This window comes from Xyrauchen texanus, chromosome 11 (assembly GCF_025860055.1).
Source record: "Xyrauchen texanus isolate HMW12.3.18 chromosome 11, RBS_HiC_50CHRs, whole genome shotgun sequence".
NCBI lineage: Eukaryota > Metazoa > Chordata > Actinopteri > Cypriniformes > Catostomidae > Xyrauchen > Xyrauchen texanus.
The window spans coordinates 35,949,653-35,959,649 of NC_068286.1; the positions used below are offsets into that span (position 1 = coordinate 35,949,653).

The 9,997-nt window shown below is 38.5% G+C and overlaps 1 pseudogene; it reads right to left on the bottom strand.

The window, feature by feature from the left end:
- Nucleotides 1-9,255, bottom strand: part of LOC127651356 (mitotic spindle assembly checkpoint protein MAD1-like) — a 70,855-nt pseudogene extending 61,600 nt beyond the window's left edge.
- Between the last annotated feature and the right edge of the window lie 742 nt (nt 9,256-9,997).

Genomic DNA, 9,997 nt, shown 5'->3' on the forward strand with positions numbered 1-9,997 from the left:
GAGCAATGTGTGTGAGTGTGTTGCTCCAAATCCCCCTTTCCAAAAACCACTAAATGAGAACGTTTAAATCTTTCCACATGACTGATAAAGCTCATCTACATCTCACACAATCAATAGAACACATGCATATGCAAACACACAAAATATGTTTGGTAAAACTCCACTATATCAGCCAGTTTTTCAGCATTTATAACAAACTGACCTTGAGAACACTGCAGATCCAGAGACCATGAAGAATTTATCTCACACACTAAATAACCTTATGCAGGTTGTTCAAAAGTTACACACGTGCAGAGATGAACCAGACAAACAAAAGTCTATTTAGATCAGAGCCCCATCTAGTGGCTTTGTTAATCACCACATCATCCAGAACTTAGGTTTCATGCATTTCAAACAGTGTTAAAGAAATGGGAACATAAACTCTTTCAGCTAATTAAACATAAGAAATCTAAATATATCCAATACATTTTTTTAGCCCATAAACAAGTTATGACAGGATGAATGGAACAGAACAGTGTGTACGGATGCCTCAGAGTACCCAAAAACAACACTGATCTAAATGGCTTGTTAACAAATTTGCCAGCAAACAAATTAAGCCAAGAATAATTTTAGAATAGAATAAATTACACAATTCAGCTCTAACTTAAAAGCACGTAAATTATTAATTCCCACCCAAATATTTACTACAGTAGTGCATCTCTTTTTTAAACATCTTGATTGATTGCCCAAGCCTGCAGTTCATGTTCCAGTTTCTGGAAGATGATAAAAATATATTTACCGACAGAGATCAAAGAGCAAATCATGCACAACATCTGCAGACCAGATATTCCAATTAACAACTTGTGCAAAGGTTGCAACTGCTCCACAGAAACGTGTTCAAATCAACCACATCATCCACAACAATTACATGTAAGAAACAACATTGTCAGACCTTTGGAGGAGAATTATATGGAACACATAAACGTTTGGAGGGAACTGCTTAAAAAACAAAACTGTACTCAATGATACACATATGCCTGTTCACGTTTGTTTTAGGGGTTTGATATGTGATTATGTTCAAAATATTACATCAAGATAGGAGTCATTTTATATCACTGTAATAATATGTCACAATATAGATCATTTTTGCAGGAAATTCAATGGGGGGGGGGAAGGATCTAGGGTGCTTCATTTTTCATTTGATTATTTTTTCATTTATTTCTAACTTGGTGGATCATAACAAATGGCAAAGTGCAAAAACAGCTTCCATTATGTAACACTTGAGTAAAATAAACTTTTTTATTTCTTTTTTTTTAACTGTTCTTACATTATAAAATGGGTGTTTTCATAACAGGATAAGTCACATTCTAAGTTGTTGTAAAAATAGCCGATATACTGTATGCACACCTGCGACTGCAAAGCAGGTACGTTTTTCAAGTATAGGGCAAGTTAGGGGCTGTTCACACGTGTTTCTGCACTGTTTTTCAATAGTCTTTCTATGTAAATGTGCTGGATGGGTGTCTTTGACCGTTGCACTGCATCTCAATGTTTTTTAACATCTTGCGCAAGGTCGACACATTTTTAGACACCGTTAAAAATCAAGTTAAAAATAAATTTACATTTTAGAAACACATCTTGAGACACATGCATTCTGTTTCATTTGTTGTGCTCCATTGAGCTTTTTTTAGCGCAGGTGTCACAAAGTTGGCCTAACCGAAATGTGAACCTACCCGGGCTGAGTAAATATCAGGTTAGGCACTTACATGTTTTATTTTACATTGGTTATTAATATTATGTGCAGAAACAGTTTGATTATTCTTGTTTGAATATAATGTGAATGGTATTTTTGAAAAACTATGTATTGTGCTATTTACTGTATGTTCATAGCTCACAGTGCACTTTATTCCCTGCCATTTTGAGTGGTGTTTAACACATTCATTGTGATGAATATTCTTTTTTAACCAGAACCCTTGCAAAGAACAGAAGTTATTTGAATATTACAAAAGGTTACCATGCACAAATCTAGTATATGATGTTATACTGCCCAGCCACAATGTGTGCATATTAATGTATCTCTTTCTCCAATTCCAATTTGAGTTTTTCCTCCACTGCTCTTTCCAATCTCTCCAGCTTCAACCTAAACCTCTCCGTCTCTTCATTCAGCAGACTGCTATTCTCTTTCATCTCTCTGAATGACAGAAGTAATGGAAGAGCATAAGAAAGAAAAGATAAATGACACCGAAATTACGGTGTGGTTATGGTTATTATGATCGAGCAATATATCTGCCATAGAAACTGATTGATAATGATCATGACGTTGATATTCGCGAGTACCTTATTAAAAAGTTTTCCTCCAGTAGATGTTTCATCTCTCGCTCCATCTCAGGCGGTCTGGTCACTTCAGAATTCATGTTCTTTACAATTACAGAGTCTTGCTCCTGAAGAGCCAATTGCCTCTCCAACTCCTGCAGACACAGGGTTCAACAATAAGGATCGCCTGCTGGCCATCCTGACCAGTGCAAGAAAGTTTCTGGGCAAATTGACCGATGTCACATGCCAATCAGGCTAGTAGTTTGTTGTCAGATAAGTTCTGGACATCTTTCATTAGCTGATAATCTACATGTGTTTTAATGGCTTGCAAATTCAAAGTTTTTTGTGTGATGTATTTATTGTTGTTGGGAATTCTGTTGATTTAATAAATACATCAGGAAGACACAGATGTGGTTTTGTTAGATTTGAATATATTATTTGATAAAGTCTCAGATGCATGTAACAAAGCAAATGTTTTGTATTGCATGACATCATTTTCCAGCAAAACTGTGAGTAAAAATTCACTTTTACATTCTAGTTGTATAACTACCAGCTATTATCGCAAGGTAAAAATTAAAAAAAATATTTGTAGTAAATTGCTTTTTATACAGTAAACTTTATACATAAATTCTACATTAGTTGTTTTATATATAACGTTTTATATACAGCACTGCTAAATATGGAATGTTGGAAGAACTACTGCAGTAAAGACTTTGAAAAGTGAAAATTCCAGAATGAAATTCACAGGAATACAGAGACAGAAACAGAAATACCTTTATCTTGAGTTCACTCTCAGTGCTGGTGGACTGAGATGACTGTAAACTCTGGTACCTCTGACTAATGCCCTGGAATTTCCTTCGAGTGACAAATGAAAAACAACTAGTATATTTATTTATTAAGTGCACTTGAATGTGTTTTAATTTAAAGAAATAGTTTGACCAAAAATGAAAGTTCTCTCATGCTCATCAGAGAAAAAAAAAACTCCTTTCATGTTCTAAATAATAAAGAAAGTCATACAGGTTTGAAACAGCATGAAGGTGAGTAAATTATTACAGACTTTTCATTTTTGGAAGAACTATTCCTTTAAGAGAAAGTAAGTGAATGAATGTGTGTTTATGTACATGCGTGTACTTGTGTTGAACCTCTAGTTGTTCTTGCTGGCCTGGATTTCCAGGTTTTGGGAGGATAATTTGGACTCCTGTATCTGGATCTGTTCTTTCAACTAACTAATCATCTACAACACAAGACTTTAATTAAAGACCTCATTAAATCTAACTTGGGACTTTGTGTCTATTATGCCATGTCTGTAAACTTTTCGCAGATATTCACATTCAAAATGTACAGTCTTTCTGCTCTAGGAACATAAATGCCCCTGTCTTGCACACAGGGGCATTAACACATTTTTGTCCAATAAAATGCTCTCTAGATGAGAATTTCCCCTCCCCATAAATCATAAATACCACCTGCCACGCAAATCATTGTTTTCCATTGCTATAGATTTGCCCCTCTACCCAATTCCCTGTTTTAACAGGAAAGAACAGAATTACTGGTAATCAAACAATTTTAATAATACTTTAATTCTCTTCTTTCTACAAATACTCATGAACACACACACAAACACACACACACACACAGAGACCTGTTCTGCTCTATACGTTTGCTGTCTTTTTCATTTCCTTTCTTGTGGAGCCTTGTTGTTTTCCACTTGTTCATTGAGAGCTTGATTTGCTTTCTCTTCTCTTTCTTCCAGACATCTGATCTTCATCAGTAACTCCCGGTTACGGTCAATTTCCCTCTGCAAGTGTAATCAGACAGACACACACACAGAGATCAGATTAGGTTTTTTTCACATGCCCCATCTAGACTTAAACACTCCAAATCACAGCAGGTAATTTACACTCGGTTTAGAAAGTGTGCATTTTTAAAAACTAGATTCTTAGAAAGGTTCTTGCCCATGCAAAACACTGCTGGTTTGAGTGTTTCTGTAATAGCTGATCTCCTGGGATTTCCAAGCACAAAAGTCACTAGAGTGAAAAAAACATCCAGCAAGCAGCAGTTCTGTGGGAGAAAACAGCTTGTTAATGACAGAGGTTAGAGGAGAGTGTCCAGACTGGTCCAAGCTTACAGTAAGGTGACAGTAACCCAAATAACCACACGTTACAACAGTGCTATGCAGAAAAGCTTTTCTGAACATACAACATGTCGAACGTTGAACGTTGAAGTGGATGGGCTACAGTAGCAGAAGACCCCTCCGGGTACAACTACTGTCAGCTAAGAACAGGAAACTGAGGCTGCAGTGGGCACAGGCTCACAAAAACTGGACGGTAGATGATTGGACTAAACTGGTCTGACGAATCTCAATTTCTGCTGCAACATTCAGGTCATAATTTGGCATAAACAACATGAATCCATGGATACATCCTGCCATGTGTCAATGTTTCAGGCTGGAGGTGGTGGTGAAATGGTGTGGGGAATGATTTCCTGCTACACATTAGGCACCTTAATACCAATTGAGCATCGTTTAAATGCCACAACCTATCTGAGTATTGTTGCTGACCATTTGCAACCCTTTATGACCATGGTCTGCCCGTCTTCTAATGCTACTTCCACCCATCATCTCAAACTAGCTCCAGGAACATGACAATGAGTTTAGTGTACTCCAATGTCCTCCACAGTCAACAGATTTCAATCCATTAGAACACCTTTGGGATGTGGTGGAACAGGACATTCACAGCATGAATGTGCAGCTGACAAATCTGCAGCAACTGTGTGATGCTGTCATGTCAATTGGAGCAGAATCTCAAAGGAATGTTTTTTGAATTCAGGCCATTCTGGGGGCAAAGGGGGGTCCTACCCAGTATTAGAGAGGTATACCTAATAAAGAGGTCGGTGAGTGTATGTGCAATACAAGTCTTGTTTTATGTTAGTAAACTGAATAGTGTTGGTGGACAATGTTTTTAACTAAATGATTTTAAGATTAAGTGTCTATGAAGTCCATCTCAAATTGACAGCGGAAGTGCATGCAAATGCAGTGTCCTTTTTTTTTAGCTGATGAAGGCTTTAGTTGGCAGCAGGAATGTAACAGTGTCACAGTTACAGGTATACCATGGTTTTAAAAGAGATGTGTATCAAACCGTTAACATGTATGATTCACGGTATTGCATTCACAGCATTACTTTTTCCCTAAAATCCATTTAAAAGAATGTAAGTTTCCATTGTAAATATCCACTCTTTTAAGGGAGAGTCATTTACACAGCGTTATATAAACTTGATCAAATAAATCTCTAAATTGCTACGTGCGTCTCCCATTTCATGAGCTGCATGGCAGAGAGGGCACAGCGCTTTGAAATGTCAAAATAACCATTGTAGCTCTACAAAATCACACATGAGTGCAACAACGGCATGAAACGCAAACACCAATGAAGTGCATCTAAAAAGTTTTACGTTTGTGCCACACAGACACAAGTCAGATACGCGAGACAAACAGATCCTGGGCCATAATCCATTCAGATGACTCGTTGCTATATTTTTCTAATAATTTTAGCAAGACATCTTAATACTGCTGTATTTTTTGTGAAGGTTATCATACTGTGAACATTTCATACTGTTACATCCCTAGCTGGCAGTTAATTTATTGTCTATGTATGCCATTTTAAGAGAGTGTAGTCCATCCAATGACCAAGATGCTGCTGGCTGAGGTTAGCGAGATTACTTACGGCACTCGGCCTGCGGCTGAATCACAGCAGTGCTGATGTAGGGCCATATCGCACTCTTACTAGTGTGATATTACTTATAGATATATATATATATTTGCCATTTAATTTCTTCTGTAAATAAAGTTCTTTATTTATTTATTTTCGAAATGTTCAATTTAAAATGCCATAATGACATCTCTTCATATACAGGTGAAACTCGAAAAATTAGAATATCGTGCAAAAGTTCATTAATTTCAGTAATTCAACTTAAAAGGTGAAACTAATATATTATATAGACTCATTACAAGCAAAGTAAGATATTTCAAGCCTTTATTTGATATAATTTTTATTGTTATGGCTTACAGCTTATGAAAACCCCAAATTCAGAATCTCATAAAATTAGAATATTACATGAAATCAATAAAAAAAAAGGATTTTAAATACAGAAATGTCGGCCCTCTGAAAAGTATAATCATGTATATGTACTCAGTACTTGGTTTGGGCCCCTTTTGCATTAATTACTGCCTCAATGCCGTGTGGCATGGATGCTATCAGCCTGTGGCACTGCTGAGGTGTTATGGAAGACCAAGATGCTTCAATAGCGGCCTTCAGCTCTTCTGCATTGTTTGGTCTCATGTCTCTCATCTTTCTCTTGGCAATGCCCCACAGATTCTCTATGGGGTTCAGGTCAGGCGAGTTTGCTGGCCAATCAAGCACAGTAATACCATGGTCATTGAACCAGGTTTTGGTACTTTTGGCAGTGTGGGCAGGTGCCAAGTCCTGCTGGAAAATGAAGTCAGCATTTCCATAAAGCTTGTCTGCTGAAGGAAGCATGAAGTACTCTAAAATGTCCCGGTAGACGGCTGCGTTGACTCTGGACTTAATAAAGCACAGTGGACCAACACCAGCCAATGACATGGATCCCCAAACCAACACAGACTGTGGAAACTTCACACTGGACTTCAAGCATCTTGGATTGTGTCCCTCTCCATTCTTCCTCCAGACTCTGGGACCTTGGTTTCCAAATGAGATGCAAAATTTGCTCTCATCAGAAAAGAGGACTTTGGACCACTGAGCAACAGACCAGTTCTTTTTTTCTTTAGCCCAGGTAAGACGTTTGACATTTGAAGCCCATGTCCAGGACCCGTCTGTGTGTGGTGGCTCTTGATGCAGTAACTCCAGCCTCAGTCCACTCCTTGTGAAGCTCCCCACACATTTGAATGGCCTTTTCCTGACAATCCTCTCCAGGCTACGGTCATCCCTGCTGCTTGTGCACCTTTTTCTTCCACACTTTTCCCTTCCACTTAACTTTCTATTAATGTGCTTTGATACAGCACTTTGAGAACATCCAACTTCTTTTGCAATTAGCTTTTGAGGCTTTCCCTCCTTGTGGAGGGTGTCAATGATGGTTTTCTGCACAACTGTCAGGTCAGCAGTCTTCCCCATGATTGTGAATTCAACTGAACCAGACTGAGAGACCATTTAAAGGCTCAGGAACCCTTTGCAGGTGTTTAGCTGATTAGAGTGTGACACTTTGAGCCTACAATACTGAACCTTTTCACAATATTCAAATTTTCTGAGATTCTGAATTTGGGGTTTTCATAAGCTGTAAGCCATAATCATCAAAATTATATCAAATAAAGGCTTGAAATATCTTACTTTGCTTGTAATGAGTCTATATAATATATTAGTTTCACCTTTTAAGTTGAATTACTGAAATTAATGAACTTTTGCACGATATTCTAATTTTTCGAGTTTCACCTGTATATTTTGGTCTTTTACATACTGCTTTTTGGTCACAGACTATGGCCTTAGTATGGGGGCATTCTTTTAAGCGTATTAGAATCTGTGCATCGTGTACATAACTGTAAATAAAAAAAAAACGATTTTTTTGGGAAAAAGAGCGTGCTGGGGAAAGAGCGTGCTCTTCGCTGAGTTCACATTTAGGCCAAAGCTGTTTAGATGCTGAGGCAGTGAGACTCTGTGCTGACATAACAGCCAATCATCAAGGTAGTTCAAGATGTATACAGAGACAGTCCATAAGGCAGGACGTTGAATTGATATGCTGTCCCCTCGAACGTTAATCTCGAAAACATCCTACCTTCTGCTTCAAAGGGTTGTACCCATCAGGACATTACCCATCATGTTGTACCCGCGCTTTTGCTGCGCGTGCTGAAACACAGGTGCCGGTGAGGCAGCAGGTATGGGGATTTAGTCAGAACCTGGCTCAAAACAGTGCAGGGGCGAACCATCTGTGATGTGCTCCATGTGGTCATAAAGTGTCTCATAGCCTGTGACTGCTGCTGAATCACGATGTAATGCTCTGTAACGCGTATTCACAGAGCTGCTATAATCACACATATTTAAAACTATAGGGGAGAGTGGGAGCGGTTGCAACACTTTTTACATTTCCTTCAGATTCTCAGCGACTGTTTGTATTAGAAAGTCAAAAAAATAAAATATTAAACCCATATATGTCACCTACCTGCCCATACTGTTGCAACATGTGTACATATGATAATATGAATGTAATTTGTACTTAAATAGACCCTGAAAAATGTTGCGACTGTCCCCATATTTGGGGAAAGTTGCAACAGTACCGAGGGGCAGTTGCAACAGTCATTTAGATGTAATAAAACTCATACTTCTGCATCATTTTTCAAATCTTTTTTAGTTTATTTGAGACCAGAGTTCATCGAGTTAACTTATTCAAGTAAAAACAATTTTTTCTGGTTCTTGGACAGTTGTGACCCGGTCTCATCCATATTCCAGATGTCCTTCCCTTCAAATTTGTTTTTGTCAAGCACATTGGCAAGATTGTCGTAAAACAAGGATAGGCCTACATTGTAACGGTTGAAGCTTGTGTTCCGTGTGAGACTGGTAGCTTGAGGGCACCGTATAGACAGACTGGGCTGTCTTTTCATGAACCCCATAAACCAATCCCGGCCAGCCAGGGAGCACTCATTCCAGGTTTCAGGGTAGGAGCACTTGTAGTAGACAGCCAGTTGGAAGGCCAATCGACCGAACCTCTTGAAATGGATGGTAATTTCTCTTATCTTATTATTTCACAGTCTCAATATTCTTATATAAGGCTCCCTACCAGCCCTCCCTTTAAGCCTACACTCTGCTTTAATACCTTCCTCATGCTTAGGCCTACCTCTTTAGTGCTGAGACCATAGAAAAGATCAGCTGCTCTTTTTAGGTATTCTGCCAGGCTATCTTCCTGTTGGACTGAGAAGACCCTCCTCGGGGTCCAGTAACCTGTCCTCATCTCCTCTCCTTGACTTAGCCTCTCTCTTTTTAATAAAGCGGTAGAGGGTTGTGTGGCAAATTGAATACTGTTTTGCCACAGACCTCACTGTCCTGCCGTCATTGCTCACTACAGCAGCAGCTAAGGACAGAATAGGTAGAGGGACACCCCTATCTGTTGTCCTTTTCCTGTCTCAGTGGCATACTGAAAAAACAGAACAGAAAATTTAGGATATACTGCAGCCTAGTTTGACTTTTAAAAAAGCAATTTGCTGAAATACAAAGAGGAGACACCTGGCTATTGAAATATGTTCTTTATCAAACCACTGAATTGCCTTTTATATCAATTTTATATAATTGTCATTATTATTGTCATGATAATACAATACTGTCACACCATGTGGGGACAGTTGCAAAAATGCGTTGCAACTGTCCCACCCCTGGCAGCCATCTTAAAACTAGTGATGCTAGCCTAACACATTAGCTTGAACACATTGTACCTAAGTCTGTTAAGAGCTAAGAAACTGCACATTCAAATTATAAAACTCTAAAGATCAATACTTAAAACGTTTAGACAGTATGACAAAAAAGTTACTTTTTTACCTTGAATTTCAGTTCTCCCTTAAGGAAGTTTAACATGTGGCTGTTAACTTCTAGAAAGAAGGAGGGGCATACTGAGCATGTGCAGTAGGAGTGTCATGACTCCAGCTCATTCCTGATTGGAGAAATCAGCAATGTTGCAACTGCCACACGTTGCAACTGTC